Here is a 19622-nt window from a genome sequence, read left to right on the forward strand (position 1 = left end):
GCTAATTGGTGTGTGTCCTCTGGCTTCATGGATAGATAAAGCTGGGTATCATCTGCGTAACAATGAAAATTTAAGCAATACCGTCTAATAATACTACCTAAGGGAAGCGTGAATAAAATTGGTCCTAGCACAGAACCTTGTGGAACTCCATAATTAACTTTAGTCTGTGAAGAAGATTCCCCATTTACATGAACAAATCTATTAGACAAATATGATTCAAACCACCGCAGCGCAGTGCCTTTAATACCTATGGCATGCTCTAATCTCTGTAATAAAATTTTATGGTCAACAGTATCAAAAGCAGCACTGAGGTCTAACAGAACAAGCACAGAGATGAGTCCACTGTCCGAGGCCATAAGAAGATCATTTGTAACCTTCACTAATGCTGTTTCTGTACTATGATGAATTCTAAAACCTGACTGAAACTCTTCAAATAGACCATTCCTCTGCAGATGATCAGTTAGCTGTTTTACAACTACCCTTTCAAGAATTTTTGAGAGAAAAGGAAGGTTGGAGATTGGCCTATAATTAGCTAAGATAGCTGGGTCAAGTGATGGCTTTTTAAGTAATGGTTTAATTACTGCCACCTTAAAAGCCTGTGGTACATAGCCAACTAACAAAGATAGATTGATCATATTTAAGATCGAAGCATTAAATAATGGTAGGGCTTCCTTGAGCAGCCTGGTAGGAATGGGGTCTAATAAACATGTTGATAGTTTGGATGAAGTAACTAATGAAAATAACTCAGACAGAACAATCGGAGAGAAAGAGTCTAACCAAATACCGGCATCACTGAAAGCAGCCAAAGATAACGATACGTCTTTGGGATGGTTATGAGTAATTTTTTCTCTAATAGTTAAAATTTTGTTAGCAAAGAAAGTCATGAAGTCATTACTAGTTAAAGTTAATGGAATACTCAGCTCAATAGAGCTCTGACTCTTTGTCAGCCTGGCTACAGTGCTGAAAAGAAACCTGGGGTTGTTCTTATTTTCTTCAATTAGTGATGAGTAGAAAGATGTCCTAGCTTTACGGAGGGCTTTTTTATAGAGCAACAGACTCTTTTTCCAGGCTAAGTGAAGATCTTCTAAATTAGTGAGACGCCATTTCCTCTCCAACTTACGGGTTATCTGCTTTAAGCTACGAGTTTGTGAGTTATACCACGGAGTCAGGCACTTCTGATTTAAAGCTCTCTTTTTTAGAGGAGCTACAGCATCCAAAGTTGTCTTCAATGAGGATGTAAAACTATTGACGAGATACTCTATCTCACTTACAGAGTTTAGGTAGCTACTCTGCACTGTGTTGGTATATGGCATTAGAGAACATAAAGAAGGAATCATATCCTTAAACCTAGTTACAGCGCTTTCTGAAAGACTTCTAGTGTAATGAAACTTATTCCCCACTGCTGGGTAGTCCATCAGAGTAAATGTAAATGTTATTAAGAAATGATCAGACAGAAGGGAGTTTTCAGGGAATACTGTTAAGTCTTCTATTTCCATACCATAAGTCAGAACAAGATCTAAGATATGATTAAAGTGGTGGGTGGACTCATTTACTTTTTGAGCAAAGCCAATAGAGTCTAATAATAGATTAAATGCAGTGTTGAGGCTGTCATTCTCAGCATCTGTGTGGATGTTAAAATCGCCCACTATAATGATCTTATCTGAGCTAAGCACTAAGTCAGACAAAAGGTCTGAAAATTCACAGAGAAACTCACAGTAACGACCAGGTGGACGATAGATAATAACAAATAAAACTGGTTTTTGGGACTTCCAATTTGGATGGACAAGACTAAGAGTCAAGCTTTCAAATGAATTAAAGCTCTGTCTGGGTTTTTGATTGATTAATAAGCTGGAATGGAAGATTGCTGCTAATCCTCCGCCCCGGCCCGTGCTACGAGCGTTCTGACAGTTAGTGTGACTCGGGGGTGTTGACTTATTTAACTAACATATTCATCCTGCTGTAACCAGGTTTCTGTTAGGCAGAATAAATCAATATGTTGATCAATTATTATATCATTTACCAACAGGGACTTAGAAGAGAGAGACCTAATGTTTAATAGACCACATTTAACTGTTTTAGTCTGTGGTGCAGTTGAAGGTGCTATATTATTTTTTCTTTTTGAATTTTTATGCTTAAATAGATTTTTGCTGGTTATTGGTGGTCGGAGCAGGCACCGTCTGTACAGGGATGGGGTAATGAGGGGATGGCTGGGGATGGATGAGCTGAGTATTCCATTAACTTTAACTAGTAATGACTTCATGACTTTCTTTGCTAACAAAATTTTGACTATTAGAGAAAAAATTACTCATAACCATCCCAAAGATGTATCGTTATCTTTGGCTGCTTTCAGTGATGCCGGTATTTGGTTAGACTCTTTCTCTCCGATTGTTCTGTCTGAGTTATTTTCATTAGTTACTTCATCCAAACCATCAACATGTTTATTAGACCCCATTCCTACCAGGCTGCTCAAGGAAGTCCTACCATTATTTAATGCTTCAATCTTAAATATGATCAATCTATCTTTGTTAGTTGGTTATGTACCACAGGCCTTTAAGGTGGCAGTAATTAAACCATTACTTAAAAAGCCATCACTTGACCCAGCTATCTTAGCTAATTATAGGCCAATCTCCAACCTTCCTTTTCTCTCAAAGATTTTTGAGAGGGTAGTTGTAAAACAGCTAACTGATCACCTGCAGAGGAATGGTCTATTTGAAGAGTTTCAGTCAGGTTTTAGAATTCATCATAGTACAGAAACAGCATTAGTGAAGGTTACAAATGATCTTCTTATGGCTTCGGACAGTGGACTTATCTCTGTGCTTGTTCTGTTGGACCTCAGTGCTGCTTTTGATACTGTTGACCATAAAATTTTATTACAGAGATTAGAGCATGTCATAGGTATTAAAGGCACTGCGCTGCGGTGGTTTGAATCATATTTGTCTAATAGATTACAGTTTGTTCATGTAAATGGGGAATCTTCTTCACAGACTAAAGTTAATTATGGAGTTCCACAAGGTTCTGTGCTAGGACCAATTTTATTCACTTTATACATGCTTCCCTTGGGCAGTATTATTAGACGGTATTGCTTAAATTTTCATTGTTACGCAGATGATACCCAGCTTTATCTATCCATGAAGCCAGAGGATACACACCAATTAGCTAAACTGCAGGATTGTCTTACAGACATAAAGACATGGATGACCTCTAATTTCCTGCTTTTAAACTCAGATAAAACTGAAGTTATTGTACTTGGCCCCACAAATCTTAGAAGCATGGTGTCTAACCAGATCGTTACTCTGGATGGCATTTCCCTGATCTCTAGTAATACTGTGAGAAATCTTGGAGTTATTTTTGATCAGGATATGTCATTCAAAGCGCATATTAAACAAATATGTAGGACTGCCTTTTTGCATTTACGCAATATCTCTAAAATCAGAAAGGTCTTGTCTCAGAGTGATGCTGAAAAATTAATTCATGCATTTATTTCCTCTAGGCTGGACTATTGTAATTCATTATTATCAGGTTGTCCTAAAAGTTCCCTAAAAAGCCTTCAGTTGGTTCAGAATGCTGCAGCTAGAGTACTGACAGGGACTAGAAGGAGAGAGCATATCTCACCCGTGTTGGCCTCCCTTCATTGGCTTCCTGTTAATGCTAGAATAGAATTTAAAATTCTTCTTCTTACTTATAAGGTTTTGAATAATCAGGTCCCATCTTATCTTAGGGACCTCGTAGTACCATATTACCCCATTAGAGCGCTTCGCTCTCAGACTGCGGGCTTACTTGTAGTTCCTAGGGTTTGTAAGAGTAGAATGGGAGGCAGAGCCTTCAGCTTTCAGGCTCCTCTCCTGTGGAACCAGCTCCCAATTCAGATCAGGGAGACAGATACCCTCTCTACTTTTAAGATTAGGCTTAAAACTTTCCTTTTCGCTAAGGCTTATAGTTAGGGCTGGATCGGGTGACCCTGGACCATCCCTTGGTTATGTTGCTTTAGACGTAGACTGTGGGGGGGTTCCCATGATGCACTGTTTCTTTCTCTTTTTGCTCCGTATGCATCACTCTGCATTTAATCATTAGTGATCGATCTCTTTTTCCTGGTTCTTTCCCTCAGCCCCAACCAGTCTCAGCAGAAGACTGCCCCTCCCTGAGCCTGGTTCTGCTGGAGGTTTCTTCCTGTTAAAAGGGAGTTTTTCCTTCCCACTGTGGCCAAGTGCTTGCTCATAGGGGACGTTTTGACCGTTGGGGTTTTTCATAATTATTGTATGGCCTTGCCTTGCAATGTGGAGCGCCTTGGGGCAACTGTTTGTTGTGATTTGGCGCTATATAAGAAAAAAGTTGATTGATTGATTGATTGATTGATGGCAGGGGGAGAGAAGCTGCAGAGAGGTGTGTAAGACTACAACTCTGCTTCCTGGTCCCAACCCTGGATAGTCACGGTTTGGAGGATTTAAGAAAATTGGCCAGATTTCTAGAAATGAGAGCTGCTCCATCTAAAGTGGGATGGATGCCGTCTCTCCTAACAAGACCAGGTTTTCCCCAGAAGCTTTGCCAATTATCTATGAAGCCCACCTCATTTTTTGGACACCACTCAGACAGCCAGCAATTCAAGGAGAACATGCGGCTAAACATGTCACTCCCGGTCCGATTGGGGAGGGGCCCAGAGAAAACTACAGAGTCCGACATTGTTTTTGCAAAGTTACACACCGATTTAATGTTAATTTTAGTGACCTCTGATTGGCGTAACCGGGTGTCATTACTGCCGACGTGAATTACAATCTTACCAAATTTACGCTTAGCCTTAGCCAGCAGTTTCAAATTTCCTTCAATGTCGCCTGCTCTGGCCCCCGGAAGACAATTGACTATGGTTGCTGGTGTCACTAACTTCACATTTCGCAAAACAGAGTCGCCAATAACCAGAGTTTGATCCTCGGCGGGTGTGTCGTCGAGTGGGGAAAAACGGTTAGAGATGTGAACGGGTTGGCGGTGTACACGGGGCTTCTGTTTAGGGCTACGCTTCCTCCTCACAGTCACCCAGTCGGCCTGCTTTCCCGGCTGCTTGGGATCTGCCAGGGGGTAACTAACGGCGGCTAAGCTACCTTGGTCCGCACCGACTACAGGGGCCTGGCTAGCTGTAGAATTTTCCACAACTTTAGTAACTGCTGTCTCTGTGGAGTGATATTTTCTAAAAGCAGACTGCAGTAGCTCAAAAAGCTTATTCTCAGTGAGGTAGTTCACAAGCTGTTGTGAAACCACTTTTTTCCAGTATTTTAGAACAAAATGATAGATTTGATATCGGTCTATAATTTTTCAATACACTGGGGACGAGATTGGATTTCTTAAGCAATGGTTTAATCACTGCATACTTGAAACATTTAGGAACAGATCCAGAAGTTAATGAGAGATTTATCATTTCCAGCACAGTTGGCCCAAGAATGGGCCACAGGTCCTTAAACAGTTTTGTTGGTATAGGCTCAAATAAGCAGGTTCTTCTTTTTGTAGATGTCATGAGCTTCGTCAGTGCGCCTAGTGAGATATCATCAAAATCTCTAAATCTGGGTAACACCTCAGTGGGACCATCCACCTCCATAGCAGTGTGCGGTGGTTGGACCAAGGCCTGCTGAGATATGTTCAACCTAATATCCTCAATTTTCTGCTTGAAATAGTCCAAGAAGTCCTGTGCTGAAAAGGGAGAGTGAATAACAGGTGGCCGTCCATGAATGAGAAAAGCTACAGTTTCAAACAAAAACTTTGAGTTATACTTGTTTTTATTGATCAAATCAGAATATAATAGGCACGCTTTGTAGCCAGGAGTGCATGCTTATAATCTAAGACAGCATCACACCATGCAAGGTGGAACTACGCCATTTCCGTTCCAAACCTCTAGCCTTCTGCCTAAGGTCACACAAGTAACCGTTAAACACAAGGCGACCGTGCCTTGGGAAGGCGTGGCCTTAAAAGAGGAGGTGCAACCTTATCCAGTGTAGCCTTGAGCGCTGAATTCAAGCCATCCGAAATGGGAAGTAATGAACAATAATTAGAAGATTTCTATCCCTTATTCCTGCATATAGGCAAAGATGATAATAATAATAATAATAATAATAATAATAATAATAAGTGGCATTTTGTGTTGGATAAACTGTTTTAACACATTTACACTCAACAAAAATATAAATGCAACACTTTTGGTTTTGCTCCCATTTTGTATGAGATGAACTCAAAGATATAAAACTTTTTCCACATACATAGGATAAATTTTATCCTATGTATGTAAATATACTCAACAAAAATATAAACGCAACACTTTTGGTTTTGTTCCTATTTTGTATGAGATGAACTCAAAGATCTAAAACTTTTTCCACATACACAATATCACCATTTCCCTCAAATATTGTTCACAAACCAGTCTAAATCTGTGATAGTGAGCACTTCTCCTTTGCTGAGATAATCCATCCCACCTCACAGGTGTGCCATACCAAGATGCTGATTAGACACCATGATTAGTGCACAGGTGTGCCTTAGACTGTCCACAATAAAAGGCCACTCTGAAAGGTGCAGTTTTATCACACAGCACAATGCCACAGATGTCGCAAGATTTGAGGGAGCGTGCAATTGGCATGCTGACAGCAGGAATGTCAACCAGAACTGTTGCTCGTGTATTGAATGTTCATTTCTCTACCATAAGCCATCTCCAAAGGCGTTTCAGAGAATTTGGCAGTACATCCAACCAGCCTCACAACTGCAGACCATGTGTAACCACACCAGCCCAGGACCTCCACATCCAGCATGTTCACCTCCAAGATCGTCTGAGACCAGCCACTCGTACAGCTGCAGAAAGAATCAGTTTGCATAACCAAAGAATTTCTGCACAAACTGTCAGAAACCGTCTCAGGGAAGCTCAACTGCATGCTCGTCGTCCTCATCGGGGTCTCGACCTGACTCCAGTTCGTTGTCGTAACTGACTTGATTGGGCAAATGCTCACATTCGCTGACGTTTGGCACGTTGGAGAGGTGTTCTCTTCACGGATGAATCCCGGTTCACACTGTCCAGGGCAGATGGCAGACAGCGTGTGTGGCGTCGTGTGGGTGAGCGGTTTTCTGATGTCAGTGTTGTGGATCGAGTTACCCATGGTGGCGGTGGAGTTATGGTATGGGCAGGCGTCTGTTATGGACGAAGACCACAGGTGCATTTTATTGATGGCATTTTGAATGCACAGAGATACCGTGACGAGAACCTGAGGCCCATTGTTGTGCCATACATCCAAGAACATCACCTCATGTTGCAGCAGGATAATGCACGGCCCCATGTTGCAAGGATCTGTACACAATTCTTGGAAGCTGAAAATGTCCCAGTTCTTGCATGGCCGGCATACTCACCGGACATGTACCCATTGAGCATGTTTGGGATGCTCTGACCGGCGTATACGACAGCGTGTACCAGTTCCTGCCAATATCCAGCAACTTCGCACAGCCATTGAACAGGAGTGGACCAACATTCCACAGGCCACAATTAACAACCTGATCAACTCTATGCGAAGGAGATGTGTTGCACTGCATGAGGCAAATGGTGGTCACACTAGATACTGACTGGTATCCCCCCCCAATAAAACAAAACTGCACCTTTCAGAGTGGCCTTTTATTGTGGACAGTCTAAGGCACACCTGTGCACTAATCATGGTGTCTAATCAGCATCTTGATATGGCACACCTGTGAGGTGGGATGGATTATCTCAGCAAAGGAGAAGTGCTCACTATCACAGATTTAGACTGGTTTGTGAACAATATTTGAGGGAAATGGTGATATTGTGTATGTGGAAAAAGTTTTAGATCTTTGAGTTCATCTCATACAAAATGGGAACAAAACCAAAAGTGTTGCGTTTATATTTTTGTTGAGTGTATTAGCTCTACTTGTGCATAGTTTTGGATGAGCTTTATTACTAAAATTAGGCTGAAGCTCATAGAGCTGTGTGTAATAAATATTGTCATTGCAGGGAAAACCAACTCTCCTGTAGCTCGTTAAGTAGTGTTTTATTCTTTCAGTGCGACTATTAAAAAAATCCACTATTGCTATATTATCCATCCTGACTTTTGTTATCCATTCACTTTTGTTCTCGTCCACATTAGAGATACTACGATGACTGCTTTCTTCCACCTGCAAAATATAGTGAAGATTCGTCCCATCCTGTCTATGGCTGATGTTGAGACCCTGATTTATGTGTTTGTCTCTACTAGATTGGACTACTGTAATGTTCTATTTTCTGGTTTACTGCAGTCCAGTATTAGGGGTCTTCAATTGGTCCAAAATGCTGCTGCCAGATTTTTGACAGGAAGCAGAAACTTTGACCACATTACACCCATTTTGGCATCCCTTCACTGGCTTCCTGTCCCAATGACATCAGATTTTAAGATTATGTTACTAACCTATAAAATTATTCACAGACTGGCACCTCCCTACTTAGCTGACCTACTTAAACCCTATGTACCGGCCCGGGCTGTGTGTTCTCAGGTTGCAGGACTACCTAGTGTCCCTATTGTGAATAAAAAGTCTATGGGTCACAGAGCTTTCTCTTATGGTGCACCTGTTCTGTGGAATGATCTCCCTGCGTAAATAAAAGAGTCAGATTCTGTGGAGACTTTCAAGTCCAGACTTAAGACTCACTTATTCTCCCTTTCGTATGGCTAGTATACGGGTATAGTATGTTACTATGTTTTTTACTCTTTTAAATTTATTTTATTTTATTTGTAAACAGCGTGAGCTGCGTAGCATGGCCCAAGCAGAGGGTCACCCCTTTGAGTCTGGTCTGCTTGAGGTTTCTTCCTCAAATCATCAGAGGGAGTTTTTTTTTTTTAACCACTGTCACCTGCCTGTGTGCTTGCTCTGGGGGTTGGTAAGGTTAGACCTTACTTGTGTGAAGCGACTTGAGGCAACTTTGTTGTGATTTGGTGCTATATAAATGAAAATAAATTGAAATTGAAATTCTTGTTCACATTTGTTCATGATGTTGTATATGTGTGTGTGTGTGTGTGTGTGTGTGTGTGTGTGTGTGTGTATATATATATATATATATATATATATATATATATATATATAGCTTAGCCATTCATTCATGCTTTTATTTTTCTAATAACCTGCCTAGGTTACACACGCCTTATGTATATGTCAGTTAGACGTTGTTCGGCTTAGGCTTCAATTTTTGGGGTATTGTTTTCGGTTGATTTTCTTATGATGAGTTTGCCACCAAATATGGTAAACGCGCCTACCACTGTCGCTGTCAGTGTTAAATGATCTCTCTCCGTCGAGCCATTTACAGACTACCTTGGCCTATGTATTGCTGCATTCGCTGGCTCTGAACTCTTCTTAGCTGAGAGCTATTTTACCTCTGTATCTTTTCACTGCGGTACTTATATCTTGTACACTTTATGGTTGTGAACATATACTAATCGTTTTTAATAATAGGGAGAAGTGGGGTACAATTAGCTAAACTTAGCTGCTAACATTAGCTTATCAAGCGGGCTGCAGCACCATCTCTCATAGCTAACAACATAGCCGGATCAGTTTAAGTTAACTTTAATAGACACTTGTTTACGTTTGTTTGTTGTTATATGTATTGGTTATTACGATCGTTATTGTAGGGTGTAGCTTTATACACGAGTTATCGGCTTTATTTAGCTTTTTTGGTTAGCAAGGTGTGCTAGGCTAGTTAGAGGCTAAATTCCGGTAGCTCTTCTGGCTATAGTTAGCCAACTTTCGGGATTTATACTCTTTTACATGATGTAGATTTTTAATGGTTCTTCAGTTTAAAGGGTTCTTTAATAGATATCAGTAGGTAGTATCTAAGTTTAGGGTTTCCATTAGAAAGCATCTAGAGTATGGAATTTTGAACCCCTGTTCACCTGCATCCCCGCTGCTGAGGCCGTCTCAGCTGTGAGGCAGAGACTGCTGGAGGATGTGTCTCTACTTGAAAGGACCAAACTCACACCAGACCACATCTGCCAACTCTTGGAGATCTGTCTTAACACCACATATTTCCTGTTTAGGGGGAATTACTACAGGCAGATTTGTGGTTGTGCGATGGGGTCTCCGGTATCCCCCATTGTGGCCAATCTGTACATGGAGCGAGTGGAGAAGACAGCCTTGACGTCTTTCACGGGCATCTCTCCCAGTCACTGGTTCAGATATGTTGATGACACATGGGTTAAAATCAAGCAACAGGAAGTTGAGGACTTTACAGAACACATCAACTCGGTGGACGCCAATATCAAGTTCACACGTGAGGATGCCAGAAACAACCATTTAACCTTCTTGGACTGTGATGTTACGATTGGAGAGAACAGGTCATCCATGTCTTTATGTCTGTAAGACAATCCTGCAGTTTAACTAATTGGTGTGTGTCCTCTGGCTTCATGGATGTGAAGAAGATTCCCCATTTACATGAACAAATTGTAATCTATTAGATAAATATGATTCAAACCACCGCAGCGCAGTGCCTTTAATACCTATGGCATGCTCTAATCTCTGTAATAAAATTTTATGGTCAACAGTATCAAAAGCAGCACTGAGGTCTAACAGAACAAGCACAGAGATGAGTCCACTGTCTGAGGCCATAAGAAGATCATTTGTAACCTTCATAATGCTGTTTCTGTACTATGATGAATTCTAAAACCTGACTGAAACTCTTCAAATAGACCATTCCTCTGCAGATGATCAGTTAGCTGTTTTACAACTACCCTCTCAAGAATTTTTGAGAGAAAAGGAAGGTTGGAGATTGGCCTATAATTAGCTAAGATAGCTGGGTCAAGTGATGGCTTTTTAAGTAATGGTTTAATTACTGCCACCTTAAAAGCCTGTGGTACATAGCCAACTAACAAAGATAGATTGATCATATTTAAGATCGAAGCATTAAATAATGGTAGGGCTTCCTTGAGCAGCCTGGTAGGAATGGGGTCTAATAAACATGTTGATGGTTTGGATGAAGTAACTAATGAAAATAACTCAGAACAATGGGAATCGAATAACTATTGTTATTATTAACAAAGAATGTGTGATTTTCTGTATGTAAGTCACACCAGTGTATGTCACAAGACCTCAAACTACTACTACAAAAAACTCCCAAGACTTTATTTGTGTTTGTTCTTTTATTATTACAGTTTATTTTGTTTAGTGCTTTGAATCCTGGGATGGTCCGATATAAATAGTTATTATGATGAATGCGTAATTTTTGGTATATAAGTCAGACTGGAGTATAAGTTGTGGGACCTCTCAAACTACAAAAAAAAAAAAAAAAAAAAACGGAAAAGAATTTCAAGGTCAAAGTCCTGTTCAAAATGGTTTTTCATAAGCTAAATTAGATGTGATCCAATGTCAGGAGTATGTATTTAGTTCAGGCAGTTGAATCAAAGTTTTTTTTTTTTTGTTTTGTTTTGTTTTTGTGGTGTTGTCAGGTTTTTTCTAACTTTTTCCGGTTTCTGAATTCTTTTTCAGATAATTTTCAGAGAACATTGGATTTCTCTGCTGTGTGCAATTTGTCATTGCTTTTTGGCAGTTTCCAACTGATAACTGAAAGACAGACAGACAGGCATAAAATTGGATCCTCCATCCAATTTTGGTGGTGTAGGTAAATCCATAACAGAAAAATGAGAGTGACTGAGGTACATTTGATTGAGATATAAGGCAAAATGTACACCAAATGGGCTGTTCAATGTTAAATTCAAATGGCCACAAAATCTGTAATCTGGATCAGATCCGGATCAACCTTTGTCAGGTGATAGTGAGTGCCAGTCTGTACCTCACTTTCAAATATGACAGTGATTGAGTCATGTTTAATTAAGATATAATGTAAAATATACATTGAATGAGGTTTTCAGTGTTAAATTTAAATGGTCATAAAATCTGTAATCTGGATCAGATCCGGATCAATGTTTGTCACATGATAGTGAGTGCCATTCTGCATCTCACTTTCAAATATAAGAGTGATTGAGTCACATTTGATTAAGATATATTGTAAAATATACATTGAATGGGGTTTTCAGTGTTAAATGTAAATGGCCACAAAATCTGTAATCTGGATCAGATCCAGATCAAGCTTTGTCAGGTAATAGTGAGTGCCAGTCTGCACCTCACTTTCAAATATGACAGTGATTGAATCATGTTTAATTAAGATATACAAGTAATATAAAATATACATTGAATGAGGTTTTCAGTGTTAAATTTAAATGGCCACAAAATCTGTAATCTGGATCAGATCCAGATCAAACTTTGTCAGGTAATAGTGAGTGCCAGTCTGCACCTCACTTTCAAATATGAGAGTGATTGAGTCACATTTGATTAAGATATAATGTAAAATACATATTGAATGGGGTTTTCAGTGTTAAATTTAAATGGCCACAAAATCTGTAATCTGGATCAGATCCAGATCAAGCTTTGTCAGTCAATAAAGGATAAAGTTCTTGCCTATCAGCATATGAATTTTCAGTAAAAATTTCATAACGCTATATGAAAAACTGTGGGCTACAGGATGTTCACAAACAAACAAACAAACAGGGGCGAAAACATAACCGCCTCCAAATTCGTTGGCGGAGGTAAAAAAGAAAAAGAAAGAAGATCTTCTTCTACTCCAGAAAATGATCATCACCATAACTGTTGGTCATGTGACTAAAGGAAGGGAAAAAGTCATTATCTTAAACAAGTGATTTTTTTTTTAACAGCTAATAAATTAACAGTTAATTGCAACTCAGTTAAACAACTGAGAGTTTGGTCCACAAGTATTTAGACAGGGAGATTTTTGTGTGTGTGTAATTTCACCACAGTGCAGTTGAAATGAAACAATTGAGTTGTTCTTCTAGTGTTGACTTTTAGCTTTAATTCAAGGTGGTTTCACAAAAATATCACATTAACCATTCAGGAATTACAGCCATTTTTTATTCGTAGACCATACATTTTCAGAGCCTATAAATAATGGAACAAACTCAATCTAACTATTTTCAATACAAATCATCACTTTTACAGCCAGTTTTCTTCAGACAAGTCAGGGGATGGACAAATTAACATTTGCAAGCCACTGAATATGTTTTAGGCTTCATTTAAACAAATCATTAAGAAATACAAACCTGAAGATGACAAGTGAGGGAAGCCACCGAGACTATTCATGACAGCTGTGAAGGCGTTAAAGGCTTCTGTGGCTGTGATTGGAGTCAGACTTTATTTTCATGCACCACCAGTTGTGCAGCTTCCTGGTGGAAAGGAGCAGAAAATGATTATTATTATTATTATTATGCTTTCTTTCAACAAAACTTTATTCCCTGCGTTTACATGTTATTGCTCATCTCCTGCATGGATGTTTTCATCATTTTCTCACTAAGACCAGGAGCGGGACTCACTCCAGGAGACATGACCTGCATCAACATTTGATTTCAGTTTATTGTTTGTGTAAATTTTAAACCCTCAACGGTAAGAGTTGGTTACCGACTCAACTTTGAGGTTAATCGTAAAATTATATTTGAGGGAATAACTTCATGGAGCTGCACTTTGAACGCTCGTGTTTATGCAAAACAAATCACCAGGAGAGGAAAAAAATGGGGTTTTACACACAGGAGGAAAGTCAGGAAGCTAAAAAATGTTGTTTTGTAAACGATGAATTTTTAAAAGGATCACTTCCATTCTGAGTCTTTAAATCTTCCAGATTTAAATATAGCTGAAGCTTTTGGATGTGTGCAGAGACAGAAATGCAAATGATCCTCCTTTAAAATGGAAATCTGAAGTGTGTTTCATGTGGGTATTAGTTTGAAGTCCAACCGTGCACCAGGATCTTTAATCACACAGCTGTGTGTGCGCGCGCGTGTGTGTGTGTTTATTTTATACACATTTACAACCAGTTTTCTTCAGACATTTCTCAAAAACTGAGCCATAGTGCTAGACAGAGACACGTGAGGGAAGCCACCTAGACCCCCAGACAACTCTGACAGGGTTGTAGACCTCTTTGGGAGAAAACTGTGCACATGGCACGGAGAAAGATTTTTCACACAAGAAAAGTAATCAGATATAGGCTCAAGTGTCACGCGCACCTTCTGACAATCTAGCTGATATTTCACATCTTTTTCACAAAATTTGTCTCTGTTCTACTCCAGTATTTAACTGGGTCATGCAACAGACAGATGTTGCGCTATGCACATTTTCTCTTATCACAGAAGCCTGTAATTCCTTCAGAGGTGTTGTGGGTGACTTGGTGGCTTCCCTCACATGTGTCCATCTTGTACAGTCACTTGGTTTTTGCGAACTATTTATTAATGGTTGATGTAAATTAAGTCCAAGACATATTCAGTGACTTGGTGATTTAGTCGTTATGCTAACATTGGCACACATTTATGCAGACTGGTGCACTGGCTTTTGACAATGATTAAACTGCATAAAAGAGAATAGAGGTTTGTTTTGTTTTCACTATGAGTTTAAAAGGTATTGTTTTAGAAACATGAAGAATAATAATAAACAAAAAAAAATCCTGAATTAATTGTTTAATTAATTAAGGGTCAGCTCCTCCCCCCCCCCTTTAGTTTTGAAGGAAAATTACAAATATTCCTTTTAAAGTATATTTCACGTGTCCACTATATGTCCTGTTTGTTGTTAAATGACAAAAAAAAGAGAATTAAAAATAGCACTTGTTTAAAAATAGTAGCGGTTACACTTATAACAGGTTATCAGTGCAAATACGGCCCCAACAAGTCCCACCCTGGAGCCGCCCATGCTTCAGGATGGCAGGAATGAATCTTCAAAATAATATTAATTGCAGTGAATTGGTGAATGTGAATGAATGTGTTTAGGTGAGCGTGCATGTGACATTTATCTGACACTCCTCAGAGCGAACGTGCACGGAGCTTATAATTGTGCGAGTGTAAAACGATCGTGTCATATGATCACTGTGTGTTCTGCTCTGACTGGCCTGTTGGCAGGTAGTGCGACTGTAACACAGTGTCCTGTAGCTATGGTGGGGTTTTTTTTTCTGTGCAATGCGTGCAGAACGTCACGGTTTTGACGCTCTACACTTCACTCTGCACCACACAACGTTTCTGAGTGGAACCAGCAGCACGTGTGGAGGATTGTTAGCAGGAACAGAATACGTCTGTTCATTCAGGCGTAGTTACCTGCAACAATGAAGTGATGTGTTTTTGTGAGTTTGAATCAGCCCTTCTTATCTACATGGGGGCGGCTGGCCTTGTGCAAGCAGCCATGTTGATACAGGAGCCCTAAAGGGACATACTGACTCTTCCTTTTGCATTTTAAAACAAGAAAGCAAGGGAGCAGGAATCACGAATGGCCAAATGGCCGAATGGCCAAAGAAGCGAAACATGAAGTTGATCAAAACTGCGACTTGTAAGCGATATCCTGCAATCTGCAACTTCACCACTAGATGACACTAAATCCTACATACTGTAGCTTTAAACAGGAACAGCCCTGAGGAGCTGGAAGGAGTTTGTGTTCTTTTGCACTCATTGTTAACTTGACAGACTGCTGTAGCCTGTAAATCTGTATAGCGGCTTGCTCTGCGTTGTGACTTTGACTCCTCCCACTCGCTTCTCTCGGGATGTGAACTAATGAGCTTCGCCATGGGAGGAGGACTCTCTAGCCAGAAGGCTCAAGCCACCTTAACACTTGGATGAATTTGATGCCCCCCACTGGCATGCAATCTGGTGTGCCAGTGAGTAAACCCGTCGTAAACTGTGCAAAGCTGCATAAATTTTGTGACACTTGCCTGAACTAGTCGTGAACATTGTGCAACCTATTTGCAAACACTGTGTTTCATTGCGCACGGAGCCTTGCACAGTTTACGCACAATTTGCGACGGGTTTACTCATTGGCATGCAAGATTGCGTGCCAGTGCAGGGATCAAATTTGTGCAAGTGTCAAGGTGGCTTTAAAAACCCAGGTTCCAACCTCATGGCCAGAGCCTCCTTTAAGACGTTGGGAGGGGTGAGGTTTACAGACCATTATTGCACAGCGACCTCTGCTGGCCTCTGTAACATCAGCACAGGGTTCACATTTGGAGGTGTATTAAAAGTTCAGGATATTTGTGCTTTATGTAAATTTTATAACCGTGTGTGCACAGTGTTGTTTTCTATTAAAATACACCGCAGGGTGGGCATAGCCTCTTAAATAAGTTTAATAATATGAAACAAAGTGGTGCATGTTCCTAAAAACCCGTGAATTAAAATTTTTTCATAGTTTTGATTTTTCACAACCAAGTGATAAATTGATGAGGAGACAAGCAGGTGCTAATGTGCAAAACATGCTTGTTTGTTCAGGTTTTTATCACATTTGAGGAATCCATAATAATTTCTTTTGACTTTTCCCTGCTGTAACTTGGGCTCGCCACATGAATTTTATTCCGGATGCCCTTCCTGACATTACTCCAGATGCTCACGGGGAACGGGGCACAGTGGCCTCCAACTGGAGACCGAACTGATGGCACCAGCGTGCTGCAGCATTTGATGAATATCATTTTTTCGATTTATGCATGTAAATACTGGCCAGTTTTGACCTCATTTTGATGGAACTGTACTTTTGTCAAATATTGCTCAACCATCACAACGGGTTAACAGACAGGCTTTTGCAAATAATGACTCCAGATTGCACATAGTCTAGTAATACCCAAAAATTAAATATACTCCGAACTTTGAAGTATACAGTATGTATGCTACTATGTGTGGCTTAACTTTGTCTTTTTTGCATTTATGTTGTATTTTGATTGAAATTTAGTTTTTGCAGCTTTAAGATGTTGATGCTGGCGTGTCATTGCTTCAGGTCACAGTGGTGCTGCACATTATGTGTGTGTGTGTGTGTGTGTGTGTATATATATATATATATATATACACTCAACAAAAATATAAATGCAACACTTTTGGTTTTGCTCCCATTTTGTATGAGATGAACTCAAAGATCTAAAACTTTTTCCACATACACAATATCACCATTTCCCTCAAATATTGTTCACAAACCAGTCTAAATCTGTGATAGTGAGCACTTCTCCTTTGCTGAAATAATCCATCCCACCTCACAGGTGTGCCATATCAAGATGCTGATTAGACACCATGATTAGTGCACAGGTGTGCCTTAGACTGCCCACAATAAAAGGCCACTCTGAAAGGTGCAGTTTTATCACACAGCACAATGCCACAGATGTCGCAAGATTTGAGGGAGCGTGCAATTGGCATGCTGACAGCAGGAATGTCAACCAGAGCTGTTGCTCGTGTATTGAATGTTCATTTCTCTACCATAAGCCGTCTCCAAAGGCGTTTCAGAGAATTTGGCAGTACATCCAACCAGCCTCACAACCGCAGACCACGTGTAACCACACCAGCCCAGGACCTCCACATCCAGCATGTTCACCTCCAAGATCGTCTGAGACCAGCCACTCGGACAGCTGCTGAAACAATCGGTTTGCATAACCAAAGAATTTCTGCACAAACTGTCAGAAACCATCTCAGGGAAGCTCATCTGCATGCTCTCGACCTGACTCCAGTTGGTCGTCGTAGCCGACTTGAGTGGGCAAATGCTCACATTCGTTGGCGTTTGGCACATTGGAGAGGTGTTCTCTTCACAGATGATGCGAAGGAGATGTGTTGCACTGCATGAGGCAAATGGTGGTCACACCAGATACTGACTGGTATCCCCCCCCAATAAAACAAAACTGCACCTTTCAGAGTGGCCTTTTATTGTGGACAGTCTAAGGCACACCTGTGCACTAATCATGGTGTCTAATCAGCATCTTGATATGGCACACCTGTGAGGTGGGATGGATTATCTCAGCAAAGGAGAAGTGCTCACTATCACAGATTTCGACTGGTCTGTGAACAATATTTGAGGGAAATGGTGATATTGTGTATGTGGAAAAAGTTTTAGATCTTTGAGTTCATCTCATACAAAATGGGATCAAAACCAAAAGTGTTGCGTTTATATTTTTGTTGAGTATATATATACACACACACACATATATACGAGGTCTGTCAATAAAGTAACAGTCCTTTTTATTTTTTTCAAAAACTATATGGATTTCATTCATATGTTTTTACGTCAGACATGCTTGAACCCTCGTGCGCATGCGTGAGTTTTTCCACGCCTGTCGGTGACGTCATTCACCTGTGAGCACGCTTTGGGAAGGAGTGGTCCCGCCCCCTCTTCAGATTTTGATTGTCTGGAAATGGCGGAATGAAAAGGACTTTTTTTCCCATCAGAATTTTTTCAGAAGCTGTTAGAGATTGGCACCTGGAGACCATTCGAAAAATTTATCTGGCTTTCGGTGAAAATTTTACGGGCTTCACAGAGGACAAGTTTGGACATGTCCAGCTCTCCACAATTTCACTGATACTTACTGGACTGGTAAGCATTGAAAGCCGAGATAGGCATGTCCCAACTTGTCCTCTGACACGCCGAAACAGAGGTGTTCCTTTGTCTCGCTTCCAAAGCGAATCGGTCGTGACGCGCGAAGCCTCCGCGCGGCTTTCCATGACAAAATCTCTTGTTAAAAGTGAAATCTGCCGGAAAATGGCTGATGTCCAGCTCTTTTGATAACCAGAGAAAGAGCACACGACGGCCATCCGTTTAGAAATGGTCCGAAAGCCGTCCTTAAAGCTGTACTAACAGACCTTATTCTCTGTGAAGCCCGTAAAACTTTCACCGAAAGCCAGATAAATTTTTCGAATGGTTTCCAGGTGCCAGTCTCTAACAGCTTCTGAAAAAATTCTGATGGAAAAAAAGTCTTTTTCATTCCGCCATTTCCAGACAATGAAAATCCGAAGAGGTGGCGGGACCACTCCTTCCCAAGGAGTGCTCACAGGCGAATGACGTCACCGACAGGCGTGGAAAAACTCACGCATGCGCACGAGGGTTCAAGCATGTCTGACGTAAAAACATATGAATTAAATCCATATAGTTTTTGAAAAAAAGAAAAAGGACCGTTACTTTATTGACAGACCTCGTGTGTGTGTGTGTGTGTATATATATATATATATATATATATATATATATATATATACACACACACACACACACATAATATGCAGCACCACTGTGACCTGAAGCAATGACACGCCAGCATCAACATCTTAAAGCTGCAAAAACTAAATTTCAATCAAAATACAACATAAATGCAAAAATGACAAAGTTAAGCCACACATAGTAGCATACATACTGTATACTTCAAAGTTCAGAGTATATTTAATTTTTGGGTATTACTAGACTATGTGCAATCTGGAGTCATTATTTGCAAAAGCCTGTCTGTTAACCCGTTGTGATGGTTTGAGAGGGTTCAAGCATGTCTGACGTAAAAACATATGAATGAAATCCATATAGTTTTTGAAAAAAATAAAAAGGACCGTTACTTTATTGACAGCCCTCGCATGTAAAACGGGGTTTCAAACCCCAGTTTGGGAACCGGGGTTTTAAACAGCAGAGTTAAAGCTTGCTTCTTTTTTTTTTTAACACAGTGGGTAATTCTGTGTGACTTCTGGTAAATTTCTGGTCACTTTTCAAGTTATTTTTTAGTGTATCTCCCACATATATACATTTTTAGACACCATTTCTTTTCAGTTGACATAAGGTGTAAAATGACATAAAAAAGTAAGATAAATCTTTAATTAGTCTTA

The 19622-nt window shown here is 40.2% G+C and overlaps 1 protein-coding gene across 1 annotated transcript in view; it reads left to right on the forward strand.

Moving 5' to 3' along the window:
- ppfibp2b (PPFIA binding protein 2b) overlaps positions 1–19622 on the forward strand; it is a 167769-nt gene that overhangs the window by 22244 nt on the left and 125903 nt on the right. The gene's annotated exons all lie outside the window — the stretch shown is intronic.

This window comes from Thalassophryne amazonica, chromosome 8 (genome assembly GCF_902500255.1).
Source record: "Thalassophryne amazonica chromosome 8, fThaAma1.1, whole genome shotgun sequence".
Classification (NCBI taxonomy): domain Eukaryota; kingdom Metazoa; phylum Chordata; class Actinopteri; order Batrachoidiformes; family Batrachoididae; genus Thalassophryne; species Thalassophryne amazonica.